At 51.9% G+C, this 24,674-nt stretch overlaps 1 long non-coding RNA gene across 1 annotated transcript in view; it reads right to left on the reverse strand.

The window, feature by feature from the left end:
- LOC146006954 (uncharacterized) overlaps positions 1-21,899 on the reverse strand; it is a 44,655-nt gene extending 22,756 nt beyond the window's left edge. Inside the window, exons 1-2 of the long non-coding RNA XR_014444142.1 lie at positions 21,671-21,899; positions 16,289-16,442 (exon numbers count right to left, since the gene is read on the reverse strand). This is a non-coding gene — a long non-coding RNA (uncharacterized LOC146006954). The remainder of the gene's footprint in view (positions 1-16,288; positions 16,443-21,670) is intronic.
- Positions 21,900-24,674: the final 2,775 nt, after the last annotated feature.

Raw genomic sequence — 24,674 nt, forward strand, 5'->3', positions numbered from 1 at the left:
AATGCCCAGTCACCCCTCTGTCCCCATGTGTAGCACACCCTAATGCCCAGTCACCCCCCTGTCCCCATGTATAGCACACCCTAATGCCCAGTCACCCCTCTGTCCCCATGTACAGCACACCCTAATGCCCAGTCACCCCTCTGTCCCCATGTATAGCACACCCTAATGCCCAGTCACCCCTCTGTCCTCAAGTATAGCACACCCTAATGCTCAGTCACCCCTCTGTCCCCATGTATAGCACACCTTAATGCCCAGTCACCCCTCTGTCCCCATGTATAGCACACCCTAATGCCCAGTCACCCCTCTGTCAACATGTATAGCACACCATAATGCCCAGTCACCCCTCTGTCCCCATGTATAGCACACCCTAATGCCCAGTCAATGCTCTGTCCCCATGTATAGCACACCCTAATGCCCAGTCACCCCTCTGTCCCCATGTATAGCACACCCTAATGCCCAGTCACCGCTCTGTCCCCATGTATAGCACACCCTAATGCCCAGTCACCGCTCTGTCCCCATGTATAGCACACCCTAATGCCCAGTCACCGCTCTGTCCCCATGTATAGCACACCCTAATGCCCAGTCACCCCTCTGTCCCCATGTATAGCACACCCTAATGCCCAGTCACCCCTCTGTCCCCATGTATAGCACACCCTAATGCCCAGTCACCGCTCTGTCCCCATGTATAGCACACCCTAATGCCCAGTCACCGCTCTGTCCCCATGTATAGCACACCCTAATGCCCAGTCACCCCTCTGTCCCCATGTATAGCACACCCTAATGCACAGTCACCCCTCGTTCCCCATGTATAGCACACCCTAATGCCCAGTCACTCCTCTGTCCCCATGTATAGCACACCCTAATGCCCAGTCACCGCTCTGTCCCCATGTATAGCACACCCTAATGCCCAGTCACCGCTCTGTCCCCATGTATAGCACACCCTAATGCCCAGTCACCCCTCTGTCCCCATCTATAGCACACCCTAATGCCCAGTCACCCCTCTGTCCCCATGTAGAGCACACCCTAATGCCCAGTCACCCCTCTGTCCCCATGTATAGCACACCCCCGCTACTACAGCACATGCTGCATAAGGTGTACATACACTGAATGAGACATCCTGCAGTACACGGGGAGCCTGCTATCTGCTGGGTCAGTGGCGTAACTACTGTGGGTGCAGCTGCTACAGGTCCTGAGCTGTCGGTAGGGCCGGCTACTCACCCTGCACCCTATAAAAAAAAAAAGGCAGTGGCACCCACTGCAGCGACACCCTCTGCCCCCCCCTCAGACGCCGGAGATCATTTTGGGTCCTGCCTCGCCCCTCAATAGCCAGCCAGAGATGTACCCTGGCCTGCACTGACCTCCCCCACCCCCATTTCAGGAGCCAGAAATGTGCGTGTGTCCTGCGCCGCCCCGCGCCCCACCAATAGCCGGTGATGCGCCCTGCGACCTCCCGGGTCCCCCACCCTCTTCCTAGATGCTAGAGATGTGCGTCCCACCGCCGCACTGCCTACCCCCCAGACGCCGGAGATATTGCGTGACCCTGACCCCCGCCTAGCAGTCCCTGCACCCACCTCCTCTCCAGTAGCTGCATCATGATGGGAACACAGTGCTGGGCCTGCCTCCAGCATCCGCACAGGGATGACACTGCTGCCTTGTCCAGCATGAATTCCCCTGCCGCCGGTCTCCACTTGACCCTGTGCCTGGAGCTCACCCCCTGCTTGGTAAGTGCCCTTGGAGCACTGTACCTTCTTTTCTGTACCCAGTGTGCGTGTGTGTGTGTATGAAACCTTATGAGCCACCTACACCCTTCCTCTGTGTGTGACCCTTTTCACCCCCCATCACCCCTGGTGTATTTCCCCCTATTCTCTTGTATGACACCTTGACCCTCTTCCACCCTCATCCCTGGTCTTTAACCCTCCTGTACCACACATCCCCTGTATGTGTCACCTTCCCCACTCTCCACATCCTTCCTCTGTGTAAGACCCCCTGAACCCACTATGCCTGTGTGACACCTTCTTGCCCCTACCCCCACTGTGACCCCCTGTAGTACTGTACCACCTTCCTCTGTGTTTGACCCTCCTGTCGGCCACTACCCCTGTGTTTCTTACCTCCTGCCTCTGTGTATGCATTTTGACACCCTGTACAAAGGGGTGGGGGGGCCCTTTTCAAAATTTGCTATGGGGCCCAGAGAGATCTAGTTACGCCCCTGTGCTGGGTGCTTCCACATTATACTACAGGCAGGACATTTCTGTCTATACAGATGGAAAAAATGTATTCCAAACCTTGCCAGAGCCATCTACAACGGCGAACCCTGGTGAGTATGCTTTCCTTCCCCAGGTAACCTAACAGGATTTCTTAGGGACCACCAGATGGATGGAGGAGACCTACCTACGTGTCAAGATAGGTAAGTATTCAGATGAAAGGGCTCTGAATGTAATAAAGTTTTATTTTTCATGTGTGTTTGTGTTTTTAGGGTTCTGCGTGATCTTTTAACACCTATGATCAAGGCTATATTGGATGACATTAACACACCATGAAATTGTATAATTGATTTCAAATGAGAAGCTTTTTATGAAAGTCTTTTTAATTGTATTACTGTATGTAATAAATGTTTTATATTTTTCCAATTGTGGATTGGTGAAACTATCTTCTGAGCGCACCTCTACACCTTTTCTCTTCATTCTTTACATTAGACTCCCATTAGCGGCGGAGCCTTTAGAGTTGTGCTGCTCACCCAATAAGCGCAGGATAGGGTCACAAACCCCCCCTTTTCTGTGTTTGTGTTTTTATTTAACTATTGGTTCTGCTTTTGAACTATGAGCCCAGCAAGCTCTTAAATGGGCCACATGCTGGGACTTGTGGTTCTCCAAGTCCCAGTATGCGTTCCAGGCTTGCTGGAACTCATAGTTCCACAGCAAAACCCAATGGTTTATACAAATTTTTACACTTGAATCAGCCCGGTACCCACTGGGGGTGCCAGACGCGTTCCCGACAGTCATTTACCAGACGTCGGGATCCCGACTGTCAAAACAACGACAGCCCAACGGCCACTCGCTATTTTTCCTTGTGGGGGTCCACGACCCCCATAGAGAGAGAATAGAATACCCCCCGCAAGGGGTTTTTATGCGCTCGCCATGCTGTCTGAGTCCGGCTGTCCGGATCCCGAATGTCGGAACCCCATACCACACCCCTCACAGGCCAGGGGTACTGGGACTGCCTGGCCAGGTAAGTTCTGGAAGGGGGGACCCCTTTATCGGTGGGGTCCCCACTTCCCCAGGACCTCTGACCAGGCAGACCAGTTGGAGGGATGAATGCTTTCGCGGGGGAAACTTGTAGAAAAAGTCTCCCCTCGCCCCCCCGGCTGTGGCATTACCTTGCTGGCTGGTTGGGCCTGGGGCTGGTTCTTGAAATACGGGGGACCCCATTCGTTTTGTCCTCTGTATTTTGGGAACCAGGACCGGCCATTGGGCCTGGTGCTGGTTTAAAAAAATACGGGGAACCCTTACTTGTTTACTTGTTCGGGGGGGGGACGCCGTTTCAAAAAAATATATATTTATTTTTTACACTGACACCTGCACGGATCTGAATGATCCATGTAGGCTTCTGCTGATACGAATTAGTATTTAATGGCTGATAAATACAAATTCGTATTGAAAAAATACGTATGCATACGACATCAGTAAAATAGTCAGTAAAATATAAAAAACAAAACCTCTCATTGCTTGAGGATCCCACGTGATAAACTGCTGTGAGCAGCTTATCATATGTGACCCAAGCTGAATTTATATAAAATATAAAATCAAAGGCGAGGAATTGGCTGGCAACTTGGGGCGGATGGAGGCCAGAACTGATTTTATATTTTATATAAATATACATTTACGCTGCAAGGTGAAGTTCCTTCGCCTTGCAAGCCAGCCTGCGACTGCAAGACTGAGTAAGGGGAGACTTACTTAAGCTGTAGCCATAGAGGGACACTGCAACCGATGGTCACAATGTCCCTCTAAACTGCCATTGCATCGCAGTTTGATATGATCACAAATGCCGGCAAGGGGTGGTATGCACCTCCTCCTGCATTTGCATTGCTTGAGGATCCCACATGATAAGCTGCTTATTATTTGCGACCCAAGAATAGAATAGAATAGAATCAACTTTATTGGCCATGTGTGCTTGCGCACACTAGGAATTTTTGGGGGATTTACAGTGCAGCATAAATCATGGCTAAGGGGGGGGGGGGGGGAGGCATTACATACATTACATTGAGACATTACATGCGGGGACCACATTTTTAAAGGGCAAAATTCGCCCTGCCCCTCTAGCAGTGCCCCATTTAAACAGCCTCACGGAGAAGCCCAGCGCCGCCGCAGATGGCGATACCCGGCGCTTACCCGGCAGCGAAGCGACTTCGGGGGGGCCAGGCCCGCCCCCTTTGATGACGGCGGCGGCTGGGCCCGCACCCTTTGATGACATTTTTTTAAAAATATTTATTTTTTACACTGATACCACTTTCACATCGCCGACACGTTTTAAAAACCGGTATTTAAAACGGTAATTAAAACGGGTCAGAGCCTTAACAGTGACCCAGATTACCGTTTTAAATACCGGTTTATACCCCTTTCACATCGCATTTTTAAAACGGTAAATTGCCGTTTTTTTTTCCCTTTTTTTTTTTTTTTGAAGCTTGGTTCATGCAGAGTGTCAAACAGCCTCTTTGCTTTCTGGGGACCGAGTCCTGGGCAAAGAGACAGGTCTTCTCTAGTTGCGTTTGCAAGGTCTGCGATGGTCCCGAATGTGGTGAGCAGTGTGCCGCTGTCTGTCTTGTTCACAGACTTCACAGTATAGCCAGGCTGTTTGAACATTACAGATATGAAACTACACAAGAGCACATTGTGTGCTTCTTGACATTTTGTAGCAAACTCATTTTACCTTGTATCCAGTACTGTATGTTGTTACTATGTTACTGTATTCTGGGACGAAGAATAAAATCAGTGGGATCATGTACAGATTGTGCCCAGTAACCATGGCTTCTGTGTACAACTATATTCTGTTACACTGACATATGCCAATTCATATACATTCATTTTACATGTGACGGGTCGCAGACTTATATTATTTATTAGTAACGTTTTACAGGAAAGATATAGAAGTGGCCTCCAGGTCATCTACTAGGCAGAGATATGACAGATCTGTTCATGTACAGTGTATATATAATCTGTGCAGCCTCTCCACAACCTGTATGCGGTTTCCACAATAGTCTGATGGTAGTACAGCACCCCTGCTATCTGTTATAACAACATTGTTAAAAGTCTACCAGACTTTTCTGACAACTTTAGTGATGACTATAAATGCATGAAATTAGCTGGTCATGTTATACAGAATGCAGAGGTCTCAGTGACTCCCGGGCAGCAGCATCGGATGGAGCACACTCAGAGCAACCTCTGTAGCACATCTGGGTGGCCAGCCAGAGCACTGCACGACCGCTGCACACAGTCCCGGGGCTCTGTCACACAGACAATCCCACAGGCTACAACAGCAGCGCGATCAGAAACAATGTAACACGACATGAGAAGTCACTGTATGGACAATCACCCAGCAGACTGGAGACAGGGATGCTGCGCGGTGTGTTTCTAGGTGACAGCAGCCACACTGCCACCCCTGTGGGGGCCACACCACACTAGAGCACGCCATGTGACAGCCCTACTGAAAATCAGATCTGGTGAATGCACAACACTTCGACAGGACTGGGGATGTGCACCCGGGAGGCGGGGCTCGGCGACCCCCATGCATCCTGCACATAAGGACAGCAAGCACCTTACCTTCATCTCCTCGTTGATCTCTCTTTTTACAGGGTGTGCAGGCTTCCTGCTCCTCTTATTTTCTGGGGGTCTCCCTTCTTTTTCCATTTCTGCCATGTCTTGTATAGTTTGTGATGATGAAATGGCTGCTGCGCTCAAAGAGTACTGGGGGGGAGCAGGAGTGTGTGAAGGGGGGGCTGATGATCCCCTCTATCTAGAGTTGAAAGACGTCAGGGATGGTGTGAGGAGGTGAGTGTGCGGGGAGGGCAGGGGATGCCAGGCTGCTGTCAGGTCAGCCATGTTCCACCGCTGTCCGCATGAGTCCTCCCCAGCCTGATGCCGCCGCTTTGGACATGAAGCCGTTTTCTGTCCGCTCTTTCAGGGCATCTGCCGGCTTTTGTTCATAGCATTTGTAGGTCTCCAAGTACCGCGCAGCCTCATCCGGGCTCCAGCTCAGTATCAGGGTGCAGTCTGCCAGGATACAGATTTTTGCCAGTTCCTTCAGTGAGAAGTGAGGGTCTTTCACGTCCACCTGCACCAAGAGTATACGGAGGGCATAGGACTGACGTCACTCACGGTCATCCCCGGTTATAAGGCGGCCGGATTCATTTCAGGGGCTTCCATGTTAATCCCCGGCAGCCACGGGCAGCTAACACTTCCAGGTACATGGGGGCCGTTTTTTTTTTTTTTTTTTTCCTTTTTAAAACGTTTAAGCCTGCACTGTGTATGCAAAGCATTGTACACATTCACATTGCAGAAAAAACGGCAAGGAACCGTGTAGGACTCTGCTTTTTACACGGTTCGAAATGCCAGTTAACTTGAAACGGTAAATTGGCTGTGGTGCATTCACAGTGCAGGCTTAAACGTTTTAAAAAGGGAAAAAAACGGCAATATACCGTTTTAAAAGTGCGATGTGAAAGGGGTATGACACTTGCACGGATCTGAATGATCCATGTAGGCTTCTGCTGATACGAATTAGTATTTAATGGCTGATAAATACAAATTCGTATTGAAAAAATACGTATGCATACGACATCAGTAAAATATGAGAAAAAAAAAAGAAAAAAAAACCTCCCCTCTGGTAATATCCACCCACTATTATTGCTTAGCACAAATCTCTGCGTATATATGTGCTCCCCATGGGAGATCGACACCAGCAAAGTTGCTTAGCAAAATTGTATGCCCCTTTACTCAGGCTGCAGTGGCAAAGGGTCACAGCCACCGATGGTCCCGATGTTCTTCTAAACTGCAATCACAGTTGGATACGATGGCAAATGGAGGCAGGGGGTGGAATGCACCTCCTCCTGCATTTGCATTGCTTAAGGATTGCACATGATAAACTATTGCAAGCAGCTTATCATATGCAATCCAAACTGAGAGCCTGATTCAGACCTGTTCTCTATGCTGGGGAAAAAAATGGTGTCTGCAGCGCTTAAGTGGGGAGGCGTCATGTAAAAAGCAACCCTGAGTGCGGCGAAACGCATCCCAAGGATTGGTCTGTCCATCAAGTACTGGAGACCGAGAGACCGGAACATCAACTCTCTAAAGCCTCTTAAAATCTGAGCTCTTTAGCCAGGTTGACAAAGCCGGCCTGAGCGCTCGAAACGCGTTTCCAAAGGATTCCCGCCTCATCTGTGACACCAACCTGCTGCACATCTGTGATACCAACTTGCTGCATGTCTACACTTTAAACGTACTGACAGCCTGCCTAAATCATCGCTCCCCAGCAATGGCTATGACTGCCAGCTGCATGCGGCTGTCACCACGTGAGAGTGTACAGGACACTGACCTAGGAAGAACGTAGATCAGCTTGTGCGGACGGTACGGCCGTAGCAGTCCGGGACCATGGACCATCGGCTTCTCCACACAACAAGGTACTCCTGGTACCTCAACACACAGGACACATGTCACATGCTCTAACTTTCTATCTATAACGTGCAATACATCGCGCGCATCAAGTGCGGTCCAAAAATTAAGCCGGCCTGCGACTGCAAGCCTGAGTAAGAGGAGACTTACTTAGGCTGTAGTTGTAGAGGGTGAACGTGACCGATGGTCGCAGTGTCCTTGTAAACTGCCATTGCATCGCAGTTTGATATGATCACAAATGCCGGCAGGGGGTGGTATGCACCTCTTCCTGCATTTGTATTGCTTGAGGATCCCAAGTGATAAGCTGCTGTGAGCAGCTTATCATATGTGACCCAACTGAATTTATATAAAATATAAAATCAAAGGCGAGGAATTGGCTGGCAACTTGGGGCGGATGGAGGCCAGAACTGATTTTATATTTTATATAAATATACATTTACGCTGCAAGGTGAAGTTCCTTTGCCTTACAAGCCGGCCTGCGACTGCAAGACTGAGTAAGGGGAGACTTACTTAAGCTGTAGCCATAGAGGGACACTGCAACCGATGGTCACAATGTCCCTCTAAACTGCCATTGCATCGCAGTTTGATTTGATCACAAATGCCGGCAAGGGGTGGTATGCACCTCCTCCTGCATTTGCATTGCTTGAGGATCCCACATGATAAGCTGCTTATCATTTGCAACCCAAGAATAGAATAGAATAGAATCAACTTTATTGGCCATGTGTGCTTGCGCACACTAGGAATTTTGGGGGGATTTACAGTGCAGCATAAATCATGGATAAGGGGGGGGGGGAGGCATTACATACATTACATTGAGACATTACGTGCGGGGACCACATTTTTAAAGGGCAAAATTCGCCCTGCCCCTCTAGCAGTGCCCCACTTAAACAGCCTCACGGGGAAGCCCAGCGCCGCCGCAGACGGCGATACCCGCTGCTTACCCGGCAGCGAAGCGACTTCGGAGGGGCCAGGCCCGCCCCCTTTGATGACGGCGGCTGGGCCCGCACCCTTTGATGACATTTTTTTTTAAATATTTATTTTTTACACTGACACTTGCACGGATCTGAATGATCCATGTAGGCTTCTGCTGATACGAATTAGTATTTAATGGCTGATAAATACAAATTCGTATTGAATAAATACGTATGCATACGACATCAGTAAAATATGAGAAAAAAAAAACAAAACCTCCCCTCTGGTAATATCCACCCACTATTATTGCTTAGCATAAATCTCTGCGTGTATATGTGCTCCCCATGGGTGATCGACACCAGCAAAGTTGCTTAGCAAAATTGCTTAGAAAAATTGCTTAGCACAGATCTCTACGTGTGTATGCCCCTTTTCTCAGGCTGCAGTCGCAAAGGGTCACAGCCACCGATGGTCCCGATGTTCTTCTAAACTGCAATCACAGTTTGATACGATGGAAAATGGAGGCAGGGGTGGAATGCACCTCCTCCTGCATTTGCATTGCTTATGGATTGCACATGATAAACTATTGCAAGCAGCTTATCATATGCAATCCAAACTGAGAGCCTGATTCAGACCTGTTCTCTATGCTGGGAAAAAAAATGGTGTCTGCAGCGCTTAAGTGGGGAGGCGTCATGTAAAAAGCAACCCTGAGTGCGGCAAAACGCATCCCAAGGATTGGTCTGTCCATCAAGTACTGGAGACCAAGAGACCGGAACATCAACTCTCTAAAGCCTCTTAAAATCTGAGCACTTTAGCCAGGTTGACAAAGCCGGCCTGAGCGCTCGAAACGCGCTTCCAAAAGATTCCCGCCTCATCTGTGACACCAACCTGCTGCACATCTGTGATACCAACTTGCTGCATGTCTGCACTTTAAACGTACTGACAGCCTGCCTAAATCATCGCTCCCCAGCAATGGCTATGACTGCCAGCTGCATGCAGCTGTCACCACGTGAGAGTGTACAGGACACTGACCTAGGAAGAACAGAGATCAGCTTGTGCGGACGGTACGGCCGTAGCAGTCCGGGACCATGGACCATCGGCTTCTCCACACAGTAAGGTACTCCTGGTACCTCAACACACAGGACACATGTCACATGCTCGAACTTTCTATCTATAACGTGCAATACATCGCGCGCATCAAGTGCAGTCCAAAAATTAAGCCGGCCTGCGACTGCAAGCCTGAGTAAGAGGAGACTTACTTAGGCTTTAGTCGTAGAGGGTGAACGTGACCGATGGTCGCAGTGTCCTTGTAAACTGCCATTGCATCGCAGTTTGATATGATCACAAATGCCGGCAGGGGGTGGTATGCACCTCCTCCTGCATTTGCATTGCTTGAGGATCCCACGTGATAAGCTGCTGTGAGCAGCTTATCATATGTGACCCAAGCTGAATTTATATAAAATATAAAATCAAAGGCGAGGAATTGGCTGGCAACTTGGGGCGGATGGAGGCCAGAACTGATTTTATATTTTATATAAATATACATTTACGCTGCAAGGTGAAGTTCCTTCGCCTTGCAAGCCAGCCTGCGACTGCAAGACTGAGTAAGGGGAGACTTACTTAAGCTGTAGCCATAGAGGGACACTGCAACCGATGGTCACAATGTCCCTCTAAACTGCCATTGCATCGCAGTTTGATTTGATCACAAATGCCGGCAAGGGGTGGTATGCACCTCCTCCTGCATTTGCATTGCTTGAGGATCCCACATGATAAGCTGCTTATCATTTGCGACCCAAGAATAGAATAGAATAGAATCAACTTTATTGGCCATGTGTGCTTGCGCACACTAGGAATTTTTTGGGGATTTACAGTGCAGCATCAAGCATGGATAAGGGGGGGGGGGGGGGCATTACATACATTACATTGAGACATTACATGCGGGGACCACATTTTTAAAGGGCAAAATTGGCCCTGCCCCTCTAGCAGTGCCCCACTTAAACAGCCTCACGGGGAAGCCCAGCGCCGCCGCAGACGGCGATACCCGGTGCTTACCCAGCAGCGAAGCGACTTCGGAGGGGCCAGACCCGCCCCCTTTGATGAGGGCGGCGGCTGGGCCCGCACCCTTTGATGACATTTTTTTTTAAATATTTATTTTCTACACTGACACTTGCACGGATCTGAATGATCCATGTAGGCTTCTGCTGATACGAATTAGTATTTAATGGCTGATAAATACAAATTCGTATTGAAAAAATACGTATGCATACGACATCAGTAAAATATGAGAAAAAAAAAAAAAACCTCCCCTCTGGTAATATCCACCCACTATTATTGCTTAGCACAAATCTCTGCGTGTATATGTGCTCCCCATGGGAGATCGACACCAGCAAAGTTGCTTAGCAAAATTGCTTAGAAAAATTGCTTAGCACAGATCTCTACGTGTGTATGCCCCTTTACTCAGGCTGCAGTCGCAAAGGGTCACAGCCACCGATGGTCCCGATGTTCTTCTAAACTGCAATCACAGTTTGATACGATGGCAAATGGAGGCAGGGGGTGGAATGCACCTCCTCCTGCATTTGCATTGCTTAAGGATTGCACATGATAAACTATTGCAAGCAGCTTATCATATGCAATCCAAACTGAGAGCCTGATTCAGACCTGTTCTCTATGCTGGGAAAAAAAATGGTGTCTGCAGCGCTTAAGTGGGGAGGCGTCACGTAAAAAGCAACCCTGAGTGCGGCGAAACGCATCCCAAGGATTGGTCTGTCCATCAAGTACTGGAGACCGAGAGACCGGAACATCAACTCTCTAAAGCCTCTTAAAATCTGAGCACTTTAGCCAGGTTGACAAAGCTGGAAACGCGTTTCCAAAGGATTCCCGCCTCATCTGTGACACCAACCTGCTGCACATCTGTGATACCAAATTGCTGCATGTCTGCACTTTAAACGTACTGACAGCCTGCCTAAATCATCGCTCCCCAGCAATGGCTATGACTGCCAGCTGCATGCGGCTGTCACCACGTGAGAGTGTACAGGACACTGACCTAGGAAGAACGTAGATCAGCTTGTGCGAACGGTACGGCCGTAGCAGTCCGGGACCATGGACCATCGGCTTCTCCACACAACAAGGTACTCCTGGTACCTCAACACACAGGACACATGTCACATGCTCTAACTTTCTATCTATAACGTGCAATACATCGTGCGCATCAAGTGCAGTCCAAAAATTAAGCCGGCCTGCGACTGCAAGCCTGAGTAAGAGGAGACTTACTTAGGCTGTAGTCATAGAGGGTGAACGTGACTGATGGTCTCAGTGTCCTTATAAACTGCCATTGCATCGCAGTTTAATATGAACACAAATGCCGGCAGGGGGTGGTATGCACCTCCTCCTGCATTTGCATTGCTTGAGGATCCCACGTGATAAGCTGCTGTGAGCAGCTTATCATATGTGACCCAAGCTGAATTTATATAAAATATAAAATCAAAGGCGAGGAATTGGCTGGAATTTGGGGCGGATGGAGGCCAGAACTGATTTTATATAAATATACATTTACACTGCAAGGTGAAGTTCCTTCGCCTTGCAAGCCAGCCTGCGACTGCAAGACTGAGTAAGGGGAGACTTACTTAAGCTGTAGCCATAGAGGGACACTGCAACCGATGGTCACAATGTCCCTCTAAACTGCCATTGCATCGCAGTTTGATATGATCACAAATGCCGGCAAGGGGTGGTATGCACCTCCTCCTGCATTTGCATTGCTTGAGGATCCCACATGATAAGCTGCTTATCATTTGCGACCCAAGAATAGAATAGAATAGAATCAACTTTATTGGCCATGTGTGCTTGCGCACACTAGGAATTTTTTGGGGATTTACAGTGCAGCATCAAGCATGGATAAGGGGGGGGGAGGCATTACATACATTACATTGAGACATTACATGCGGGGACCACATTTTTAAAGGGCAAAATTCGCCCTGCCCCTCTAGCAGTGCCCCACTTAAACAGCCTCACGGGGAAGCCCAGCGCCGCCGCAGACGGCGATACCCGGTGCTTACCCAGCAGCGAAGCGACTTCGGAGGGGCCAGACCCGCCCCCTTTGATGAGGGCGGCGGCTGGGCCCACACCCTTTGATGACATTGCGGCCCGGGCACGCCCCTCTTGTGACATTGGCGGCCCGGGACCGCCACCAGCTTTGACATCAGCGGGCCCGGTCCACCTCCCAGCGCCCTGCCCGCTCTAAATGCTAGAGTGAACACTAATAAGCAGGGACAGTACAGTTATCACACAGGGAACACATACCTGCCGAGCTGCACAGCACCTAGGCAGCCATCAGAGGCACCACTGGTCGCTGCAGCAGCCAGGTAGGTAGCGATATAAGCAAGGACAGTGGTGGTGGTGGGGGGCGGGGGGGATAGAGTCACTGAGGCCTGGGGAGAGACAATGAGGTCTGAGGCTGGAGTTGGGCCCTCCCTGGGCTGAGTTCCACGCCTCTGCCCCCTATAGTCTAATCATACATCCTCCCTGGGGGGGACGGGGGGTGCTGCCACAGGATAGATGGCTCCTGCATCTGCTGATGATGGGGGACAGCGGCTTGGTTCTGTGGGACTGATATATCCCCTGTCCTGGCCGGGTGCCGCCTCCAGGTGCCGATGGGGGCCACCGTCACCTCTGGGGGTCATCATGCCGGGGACCGTGCCTGCAGCCAGGTCCTGAGCCTCTGGTGCCGTCACCGGGGGCTGAGCTGTGCGCCGCTGGCTGGGGCCTGGTCCACTGCCGTGTCATCCAGTGCTGCATCTCCGTGCATCTCCTGCAGTTGCAGTAAGCCCTCCCCGGCTGGGGTGGGGGGGAGTGGTCACTGTGCCGCCATCCGTCCTCCTCCTACGCCGTACTCCGTCCAGGGCGCCCTTTCTGAGGCCCCTACCGGAAGCTCAGCTAAATTTAGATAAAATATAACATCAAAGGCGAGTGATTGGCTGGCAACTTGGGGCGGATGGAGGCCAGAACTGATGTTACATTTTATATAAATATAAATATATGCTTCAAGGTGAAGTTCCTTCGCCTTACAAGCCGGCCTGCAACTGCAAGACTGAGAAAGCGGAGACTTACCTAAGCTGTAGCCATAGAGGGACACTGCAAACGATGGTCACAATGTCCCTCTAAACTGCCATTGCATCGCAGTTTGCTTTGATCACAAATGCCGGCAAGGGGTGGTATGCACCTCCTCCTGCATTTGCATTGCTTGAGGATCCCACATGATAAGCTGCTTATCATTTGCGACCCAAGAATAGAATAGAATAGAATCAACTTTATTGGCCATGTGTGCTTGCGCACACAAGGAATTTTTTGTGGATTTACAGTGTAGCATCAAGCACTGGGGGGGGGGGGGGGGGGCATTACATACATTACATTGAGACATTACATGCGGGGACCACATGTCCGACGAGCAGCACAGCGCATAGGCAGCCATCAGTGGCGCCACTGGTCTCTGCAGCAGCCAGGTAGGTAACGATATAAGTAGTGTTCCCGCTAGGCTGCTTTAGCTCTAGCAGCGCCCCGCTAAAAACAGCCCCACGGGGAAGCAAAGTGCCGCCGTAGATGGCGATGCCCAGCGCTTCCTCATCAGCAAACCGACTTCGGAGGGGCCGGGCCCGCCCCCTTTGGTGACGGCGGTGGCCGGGCCCGCCCCCTTTGATGACGGCAGCGGCCCGGGCATGCCCCTCTTGTGTCAATGGCGGCCCGGTCCGCCCCCGGCGCCCTGCCCGCTCTAACTGCTAGAGTGAACACTAATAAGCAGGGACAGTACAGTTTTCACACAGGGAACACATACCTGCCGAGCTGCACAGCACCTAGGCAGCCATCAGCGGCACCACTGGTCGTTGCAGCAGCCAGGTATGTAACAATATAAGCCGGGACAGTACAGTATCACACAGGGAACACATACCTGCCGAGCTGCACAGCGCCTAGGCAGCCATCAGAGGCGCCACTGGTTGCTGCGGACTCCTGCATCTGCTGATGCTGCGGGACAGCAGCTTGGGCCTGATCTTTCCCCTGTCCTGGCCGGAAGCCGCCTCCAGGTGCCGATGGGGGCCACCGTCGCCTCGGGGGTCATCATGCCGGGGACCGTGCCTGTGGCCGGGTCCTGAGCCTATGGTGCCGTACCCGGGGGCTGAGCTGTGCGCTGCTGGCTGCGGCCTGGTCCAGTGTGGCGTCATCCAGTGCCGCATCTCCGTGCATCTCCTGCCGTTGCAGTGCGCCCGCCCCGGCCGGGGTGGGGGGGGGGAGTAGTCACCGTGCCGCCATCCGTCCTCCCCCTCCGCCGTCATGGCGCCCTTTCTCCGCCCCGTACCGGAAGCTCAGCTAAATTTATATAAAATATAACATCAAAGGTGAAAGATTGGCTGGCAACTTGGGGCGGATGGAGGCCAGAACTGATGTTATATTTTATATAAATATACACTTACGCTGCAAGGTAAAGTTTTCTTCACCTCGCAAGCCAGCCTGCGACTGCAAGACTGAGTAAGATGAGACTTACTTAAGCTGTAGTCGTATAGGAACACCCCAACCAATGGTCGCAATGACCCGCTACACTGCCATTGCATCGCAGTTTGATATGATCACAAATGCCAGCAGGGGGTGGTAAGCACCTCCTCCTGCATTTGCATTGCTTGAGGATCCCACATGATAAGCTGCTGTGAACAACTTATCATATGTGACCGAAGCTGAATTTATATAAAATATAACATCAAAGGCTGGCAACTTGGGGCGGATGGAGGCCAGAACTGATGTTATATTCTCTATAAATATACATTTACGCTGCATGGTGAAGTTATCTCCCCATGTGACTCCAATATCTTCGGCCACTTAAAAAACAAACACTTAAAGGTGAACGGTTCACCTGTGACAAGGAGGTGCAGGAGACCGTGGAAACCTGGATTCATCAGCAACCAAGGAGTTTCTACACTGAATCCATCCACTCCCTTGTTACGCGCTGGATCATTGCATCAATGTCAATTATGTGTAGTTGTAATGTTACACATGAACTGTAATTAAATATTCTTTGATTAAAATATTGTTTACATACAACCGTAGTCTCCCTTTTCATTTGGGCACACCTTATATATGGTCTGTAGACCCCATTTTCTATGCAGATGTCATTTGTTCAGTATGTAAATGGTAGTGTCTACAAAACTCCTATGGACAAATCTCTACTTACATTCCAGCAAATGTGATTGTAAAACTCATTATGGCCCTTATTCTGGTTGCCACGCAGGGAACGGTGGTGGCACTGTGCATACGCAACCAGGACAGCGGGCGGGGGTGGCCCCATTAGCGTATGGGAGTGTTTCATGGACGTTCCTATAAGAACTCAGGGCGTTCTCATGCTAATGAGGCCATGATGCGGGGGGTGGGCAGCTGCTGATATCACCGGATGTCAGCTGCCCCCCCATTTCCTTCCCAGTGTGCCCACATATGTAAGTGCCTTGAAAGTCACTTTTATTTGCATGCACGCACCACATCCTTCAATGGTCGGCAACCATCAAAAGATGTGGCCGTTCCCTCCTGGCCTGTGAATGGATGTTACTTTGTGGATGTTACTGCAACAGCCAACCATTCACAAGGCGGGCTTTAGTGTAATCACAACGCGGCAAATTTACAGCCTTGCGAATCAACCAGAATAATCCCCTATATGTAAATTACAAGACAGGAAGTGATCACATACTCACCTGCTATTAAATGGTGCCCTCCGGGATACCAGGGGTAGGGGGTGCGGGAATTCCAGCAGATGTAACGGGATGCACTTCTGGAAGTCAGAACATCGCCTCTAAATTCCGGAGTCCCCTGTGCATTCCGGGAGTGCGGACCAGCATGGATTGGAGTCTACGAAAAGGGGGGAATCACTGATATCATTTCTCTGACTGAGCCCTGAAATGTCTTTTTCGCAATTATCATACATTAAATGCTGTTAAATCTATGTATTACATGACATGCAAATAATAGTAAAGCGTGGAGCAGATACTGTAAAAAACAATATATGTAATTCAACGTAGTGGAACGATCACATTGTAAATAAGCTGGAAACTGATTATAGCCACCGGCCAATGTAACAGGTGAAGAATAGTCAGTGCGACGAGCTGACGCCTGGGAACCGTGTAATGTATATTGAGCTCTGTAAGTACCCACCTGAAGTAGCCCAAGTAGCCCAACCCTGAGAGGGAGAGTGATCAGATAGTATACAGGGCATTCCGGGGGAAATACAGAAACCAGGGTCTCCTTATAGAACAGATGCTAAACCAACTAAAATACTGATTTATTAGAAGATGATTATAATACAGTTCCTCCATCCGGTGCGTTGTCGGCCGCTGGAGGCGGCATTTCAGCTCACACCGGCCGGGGAGGGACGGGCTGAAATAAGTGACCAGTGGCTGTGCGTGGCTAAACCTAATGAGCACAAACAGCGTGATAAAATACATCAATAGAGTATCACCCCATCTCCTTGGGGCTAATTCAGACCTGATCACGTGGCTGCGAATTTGCATATCAGCCGATTCTTCATAAACTGCACATGCGCACGGCCCCTATAACCCATTTCAAGTCCTTCTATTCCATTCCAGACTCTTCACCCACTCTACTATTGTAGCAGCATCCTCCTCTCCCCCCCATGTCAGCCTGCCCACCTACACCCCTGCTCTAGCAGCATCCTCCTCTCCCCCCATGTCAGCCTGCCCACCTACACCACTGCTCTATCGTGCATCCTCCTCTCCCCCCATGTCAGCCTGCCCACCTACACCCCTGCTCTAGCAGCATCCTCCTCTCCCCCCATGTCAGCCTGCCCACCTACACTCCTGCTCTAGCAGCATCCTCCTCTCCCCCATGTAAGCCTGCCCACCTACACCCCTGCTCTAGCAGCATCCTCCTCTCCCCCCATGTCAGCCTGCCCACCTACACCCCTGCTCTAGCAGGATCCTCCTCTCCCCTAATGTCAGCCTGCCCACCTACACCCCTGCTCTAGCAGCATCCTCCTCTCCCCCAATATCAGCCTGCCCACCTACACCTCTGCTCTGGCAGCATCCTCCTCTCCCTCCATGTCAGCCTGCCCATCTACACCGCTGCTCTAGCAGCATCCTCCTCTCCCCCCATGTCAGCCTGCCCACCTACACCCCTGCTCTAGCAGCATCCTCCTCTCCCCCCATGTCAGCCTGCCCACCTACACCCCTGCTCTAGCAGCATCCTCCTCTTCCCCCATGTCAGCCTGCCCACCTACACCCCTTCTCTAGCAGCAGCCTCCTCTCCCCCCATGTCAGCCTGCCCACCTACACCCCTGCTCTAGCAGCATCCTCCTCTCCCCCCATGTCAGCCTGCCCACCTATACCCCTGCTCTAGCAGCATCCTCCTCTCCACCCATGTCAGCCTGCCCACAGACACCCCTGCTCTAGCAGCATCCTCCTCTCCCCCCATGTCAGCCTGCCCACCGACACCCCTGCTCTAGCAGCATCCTCCTCTCCCCCCATGTCAGCCTGCCCCCCGACACCCCTGCTCTAGCAGCATCCTTCTCTCCCCCCATGTGAGTCTGCCCAACTACACCCCTGCTCTAGCAGCATCCTCCTCTCTCCCCATGTCAGCCTGCCCACCTACACCCCTGCCCTAGCAGCATCCTCCTCTCCCCCCATGTCAGCCTGCCCACCTACACCCCTGCTCTAGCAGCATCCTCCTCTCCCCCCATGTGAGCCTTCCCACCTACACCCCTGCTCTAGCAGCATCCTCCTCTCTCCCCATGTCAGCCTGCCCACCTACACCCCTGCTCTAACAGCATCCTCCTTTCCCCCATGTCAGAATGCCCACCTACACCCCTGCTCTAGCAGCATCCTCCTCTCCCCCCATGTCAGCCTGCCCACCTACACCCCTGCTCTAGCAGCATCCTCCTCTCCCCCCATATCAGCCTGCCCACCTACACCCCTGCTCTAGCAGCATCCTCCTCTCTCCCCATGTCAGCCTGCCCACCTACACCCCTGCCCAAGCAGCATCCTCCTCTCCCCCCATGTCAGCCTGCCCACCTACACCCCTGCTCTAACAGCATCCTCCTTTCCCCCATGCCAGCCTGCCCACCTACACCCCTGCTCTAGCAGAATCCTCCTCTCCCCCCATGTCAGCCTGCCCACCTACACCCCTGCTCTAGCAGAATCCTCCTCTCCCCCCATGTCAGCCTGCCCACCTACACCCCTGCTCTAGCAGCAGCCTCCTCTCCCCCCATGTCAGCCTGCCCACCTACACCCCTGCTCTAGCAGCATCCTCCTCTCCCCCAATGTCAGCCTGTCCACCTACACCCCTGCTCTAGCAGCATCCTCCTCTCCCCCCATGTCAGCCTGCCCACCTACACACCTGCTCTAGGAGCATCCTCCTCTCCCCCATGTCAGCCTGCCCACCGACACCCCTGCTCTAGCAGCATCCTCCTATCCCCCCATGTCAGCCTGCCCACCGACACCCCTGCTCTAGCAGCATCCTCCTCTCCCCCCATGTGAGCCTGCCCACCTACACCCCTGCTCTAGCAGCATCCTCCTCCCTCCCCATGTCAGCCTGCCCACCTACACCCCTGCTCTAACAGCATCCTCCTTTCCCCCATGTCAGCCTGCCCACCTACACCCCTGCTCTAGCAGCACCCTCCTCTCCCCCCATGTCAGCCTGCATACCTACACCCCTGCTCTAGCAGCATCCTCCTCCCCCCCCCATGTCAGCCTGCCCACCTACACCCCTGCTCTAGCAGCATCCTCCTCTCCCCCCATGTCAGCCTGCCCACCTACACCCCTGCTCTAGCAGCATCCTCCTCTCCCCCTATGTCAGCCTGCCCACCTACACCCCTGCTCTAGCAGCATCCTCCTCTCCCCCCATGTCAGCCTGCCCACCTACACCCCTGCTCTAGCAGCATCATCCTCTCTCCCCATGTCAGCCTGCCCACCTACACCCCTGCCCAAGCAGCATCCTCCTCTCCCCCCATGTCAGCCTGCCCACCTACACCCCTGCTCTAACAGCATCCTCCTTTCCCCCATGCCAGCCTGCCCACCTACACCCCTGCTCTAGCAGAATCCTCCTCTCCCCCCATGTCAGCCTGCCCACCTATCATATTACAAATTTGTGTGCGTGTATGCATGTGTGTGTGTGTGTATGTATGTGTGTGTGTGCATGCATGTGTGTGTGTGTGTGTATGTATGCATGTGTGTTTGTGTATGTATGTATGTGTGTGTATGCATGTGTGTGTGTATGTATGTGTGTGTGTGTGTATGCATGTGTGTGTGTGTGTACACATACATATCTTTTATTTACATATTAGAGCCTGTGTGACCCAGAAATGTTGCAAATATGCTGTTTAATAAATGCAATGTAATATAATGGTTTAATACTGCAGTGCCATGCGTGGTCTGAATTCATTCCTGTCCATCAGCAGGGGGATGTAATGGGATGCCGGCAGTCAGAATATCAATGCAGACCTCCCAATCAGTTGGGTCACTACAGAGGGTGCAGAGGATGCAACTGCTGTGGGGCACGGGGGCAATCCCCTACACCCTATTTTAAGTTGATTTTTTTTTTTTTTAAATAGTAGTGCCGCCTTGGCAGAGGCTGCGCCACTATCCTGTTACTCCCCCCTTCATCGCCGGGTGGGAGCAGGAAACACAGCGGCTGCAGGAGCCTATATGAGTACTAATTCTGTCACTATGGTGGGTGGGAGCAGCAGGAAGCCCAGTGGCTGCCGGCTCTCAAGAGACCAGTGGCACCATGGCGGCATGTCACCTTACCCCCTCTCATCTGGCTGCCGGCACCTGAGGAGACATGTGAGTCACTGTGGCAGCAGGGGAAGGAGAAGACCCAGCGGCTGCAGGAGCACCGGAGGAGAAAAGTTACTGCAGCTGTGGGAGGTGGAGGAGGCCTGCGGCTGCCAGCGCTGTGAATGTAAGTCCCTCCATCGCTAGTGAAATCAAGACATGCATCCTCTCCTCTTCCCCCATCACCCTCTGTAACCTCACCTCGTCACATCACCTCACCAACTCTATCCCTGCCACACCCCTCACAATCTCTCCCCTCACCCCCGTCACCTCACCCCTGACCTGCATCCTCTCTTCCCCTCATCATCCCATGTCAGCTGACCACCTCTTGCCCCGTCACCTCACCCCTGAGCTGCATCCTCTCCTCCCCCTCATCATCCCATGTCACCTGACCACCTCTCGCCCCCGTCACCTCACCCCTGACCTGCATCCTCTCCTCCCCCTCATCATCCCTAGTCACCTCACCAGCTCTTGCCCGCCCATCACCTCACCCCCTCTCTATCTCACTCCTGCTGCTCTCTGTCTCCCTCTCTCCACCTTCTCTTTTTAGCACCTGACCCACCCCCCATAGAAGCATTGTAGTGACAAAGGTGGAGGTTGGAGGCCATTTCAAGATTTTGCTATTGGGCCCTGAAAGTTCTAGTTACCCCCTGATCCCAATCATAAGTATGTGGGGCAGGCCAGCGTCAGGCTGGAAGAAAATTAGGTTTTGGCAATAGTGGCGGAGCTAGGGTTAGGCTGTGGGCAGGAGGGTTTGGCCACTAGAAAGAAGGGGGGTTAGGGTTAGGCTGTGGGGCACGAAGGTTAGGCACTAGCAAGGAGGGATAGGATGATGGCATCTGTATTCTGACTGCCGGCATCTACACCACCAGTCATCTGCATGTATTTCATAAATAGTATACGAGTATACATACATATATATGTATATACATAGCCTATAGGGCATACACAGACACATACCATACATAGACACAGGGCATATATGCACATAAACCATACATATACACAGGGCATATATGCACATATACCATACATACACACAGGACATACACACACACACACACACATACCATGCATACACATGTGGCATAAACACACACTATGTTTATAAAAACACACAAGCTATAGACATTATTAAAGCAAATAAGCCCCACAAGCAATCACACCCACTGCTGCTACCAATACATCACAGTGCTCACTGGGCCAGCATACAGTGATGTATTAATGGTTCTTACACTCCTCACCCCATTGCCTATGCCCCTTCTGCTGACACCAACAACAAAGCACACATACCTGGGGAGTCAGCCTCACCAGGACAGAAGTAGCTGGGCCAGGCAAAATACACTTGGGTCATCTGTAAGTGGCCCCCCTCTGATGATTTTAGGTGTCAAATGTGTGTCCCAATACTCATTAACCCTCGCAAGAGGGATTTTTCTGAATAAGAAGCTGGAGCTTGAATAAGAAGTGAATAAGAAGCCAACTTCAGCCTCGTCAACTTAAATCTGTGTGGGAAGGGGGATATATAGCCCAGGGTTGCCGACTTTGACATTCTCCTCTCCGGGAGAAGCCCGGAGAGGAGAGTTTCAGCAGCCGCTCAGGGGGCGGGGCTTACGAGTGACATCACTAAGCCCCGCCCCATACTGGTAAAAGCAGCTAATTCAGGGATCTCCATGGAGGGGGCGGGGCTAAAATGACGCGATTATGCCGTTTTAGCTCCGCCCCCTCCTCTGAGACCCGAGGATTGCGGCATTTTAATGCCGCGATCCGGGGGTCAGCGGGGGTCCCCCCTGAATCCGGGAGGGTTGCCCACCCTTCCGGGGGCCGGGAGGGGGTACCCGATTTTCGGGAGACTCCCGGAAATTCCGGGAGGGTCGGCAACCCTGATATAGCCTTTGAGTAAAAAGAAATATAAAAATATATGATACAGCCAGTACAGGCTATGGCGAGGGAGCCAGTGACAGGGACTATAGAGAGGTAGGGCAGGGGGAGCAGAGGCGGTCCTGCAGCGATGCATAACCCACAGCAGAGAGTGCCGGCACCGGGAAGGGTGATCCCTGGAGCGGACAAGGGCCTGTGCAGTGCTGTGAGCTGCTGACCTGTAAGGAGCGGAGGCTGCGCAGCTGTGTGTGACCAGGAACCGCGCTGCCCCCACTAGCTGCCAACCACAGGAGGAGCCCCAAACCCAGAGAGAACAGAATGATGTTGTTGTGTGCTGCCGAGGTGTCCTACATAGTGCCTGCCCGTGGAGGAGCTGAGAGATTAAAGACTAGAACCTCAAGGAAGAAGGTGCTGAGGGGGTAAATTACCTAGGAGCACACCCAGCCGGAGGATTCCCCCGGGGTTGCTCCGAAGAAGATAGAGGACGCAGCAAGTGGAGACCAAGGCGCGCAGGCACCGCGGAGGACACCCTCTCTCGAGGAACCAGAAGTGTGGAGGACACGCAAAGGACCCCTAGCTGGAGAGACCTGTAGAAGCCCCCTCAGTGGTGCGGAGCTGCCCTGTGAGATGCCTGCCCGAAAGTGAGCTTTGAACACGATGCAACATCAAGGACAAGAGCCACTCAGAGGACAGGGGACAGCCCAGCGGAGGAGAGGACAGAGGAAGATCCCCAGCCTGATAGGAGCCGGGGGTGGACGCAGAGGCCGACCCAGAACAGCACGACAGGCGGAGCCGAGGACGACCCAGCACCTCCTGCTGCAGGTCAGGAGCCGAAGACACAACTAGCAGAGAAGTAACTGTCACTGATTTACAGAAGAGGAACTATCTGGGATAATTAAAAAGTTCTGTAACACAATGCAGTAACTGTAATTGAAGGGGATCTATACCTACCTAGCAGAGGAGCAGCCACAGTCATTACACCGCACTTGCAAACTTCATGTTACAGTGGTTTGTTGCGATGCGCAGCATCCCGGGTGTGCTGTGGTGCGAGTCCAAAAGGAGTTGTGGGTGAGACAGAGAAGCGCTACAGGTGGCGGGGAGTACCACCTTATCCCGGGTGCTTGTGCCCCTCCTTCCTGATATTGCCACATAGTCCTTACGCTGCCATCTCTGCCCATGGCATTCCTCCGCCCCACGAGGCTGCCCCATAGAATTCCACTGCCCATAGTATTCCTTCCCTTCCTCCGCCCCTAGCATTATGCTGCCCACTCTGCCCCCTAGCATTCCACTGCCCACACTTAGGTCGACAGTCATTAGGTCAACACCGTTGGGTCGACAGGTAGCAAGGTCGACATGTGTGAAGGTCAACAGGTGTCTAGGTCGACATGGGACAAGGTCGACATGGGTTTTGGTCGACAAATGCATTAGGTATACATGGGTTAGGTCGACAGTTCGACATGGGTTTTTTTCACTGTTTTTTTTTACCCAAATGTCGACCCAGTCGACATGGACGCAGTTGGAAGTCAACTGCAGCCCCTCGCATCACTTGCTTCGGGCACGGTGCCTCGCTGCGCTCGGCACACTATTTTACTCTCCCACCATGCCCTAGTGGATGGTAGGGCATGAAATGCCACCTGTCGGCACAAAAAACAGTGTAAAAACCCATATCGACCTAACCCATGTCGACCTAGACACCTGTCGACCTTCATCCATGTTGACCTTGCTGCCTGTCGACCCAACAGTGTTGACCTAATGACTGTCGACTTAACTGTGGTCGATAATACGACCGTATCCCGAGTTCATCACGGGTGGAGGGTAAGTGTTAAATGTACTCTATGATATATATATATATATATATATATATATATATATATATATATATATATGTAGTTTTGTATTTGTTATTTGATCCTGAAGACGGGGGCTGCGACCCCCCATCTCCTATGGATTAAAATTTGTCCTACCTTTTCTACAAACAATACAGTCTCTGAATGCCGCTTTCTTCGTTCATCTCTCTCTCTCTCTCTCTCAGAAAGAATAAGCAGCACTCACCAGTCTGTAGTTGAATGGAGGTACAACCTCCATTGGCAGACCTCTCCCACTGCCCACTCTGCCCATAGTATTCCTTCCCTTCCTCCGCCCCTAGCATTAAGCTCAGTGTTGCCGACCCTCCCGGAAGTCTCCCGAAAATCGGGTCCCCCTCCCGGCCCCCCCGGAAGGGAGGGCAACCCTCCCGGAATCTGTGGGACCCCCCTGAGCCCCCCGAATCGCGGCAGAGGAGGGGGTGGAGCTAAAATGGCACAATCGCGTCATTTTAGCCCCCCCCCTCCATGGATATCAGTCATTTGTACTACTGTACTTCCCGTAATAGGGGCGGGGCTTAATGACATCACAGTCAAGCCCCGCCCCCCGATCGGGT

Source organism: Crinia signifera, chromosome 6, assembly GCF_055691185.1.
Source record: "Crinia signifera chromosome 6, ASM5569118v1, whole genome shotgun sequence".
Lineage (NCBI taxonomy): Eukaryota > Metazoa > Chordata > Amphibia > Anura > Myobatrachidae > Crinia > Crinia signifera.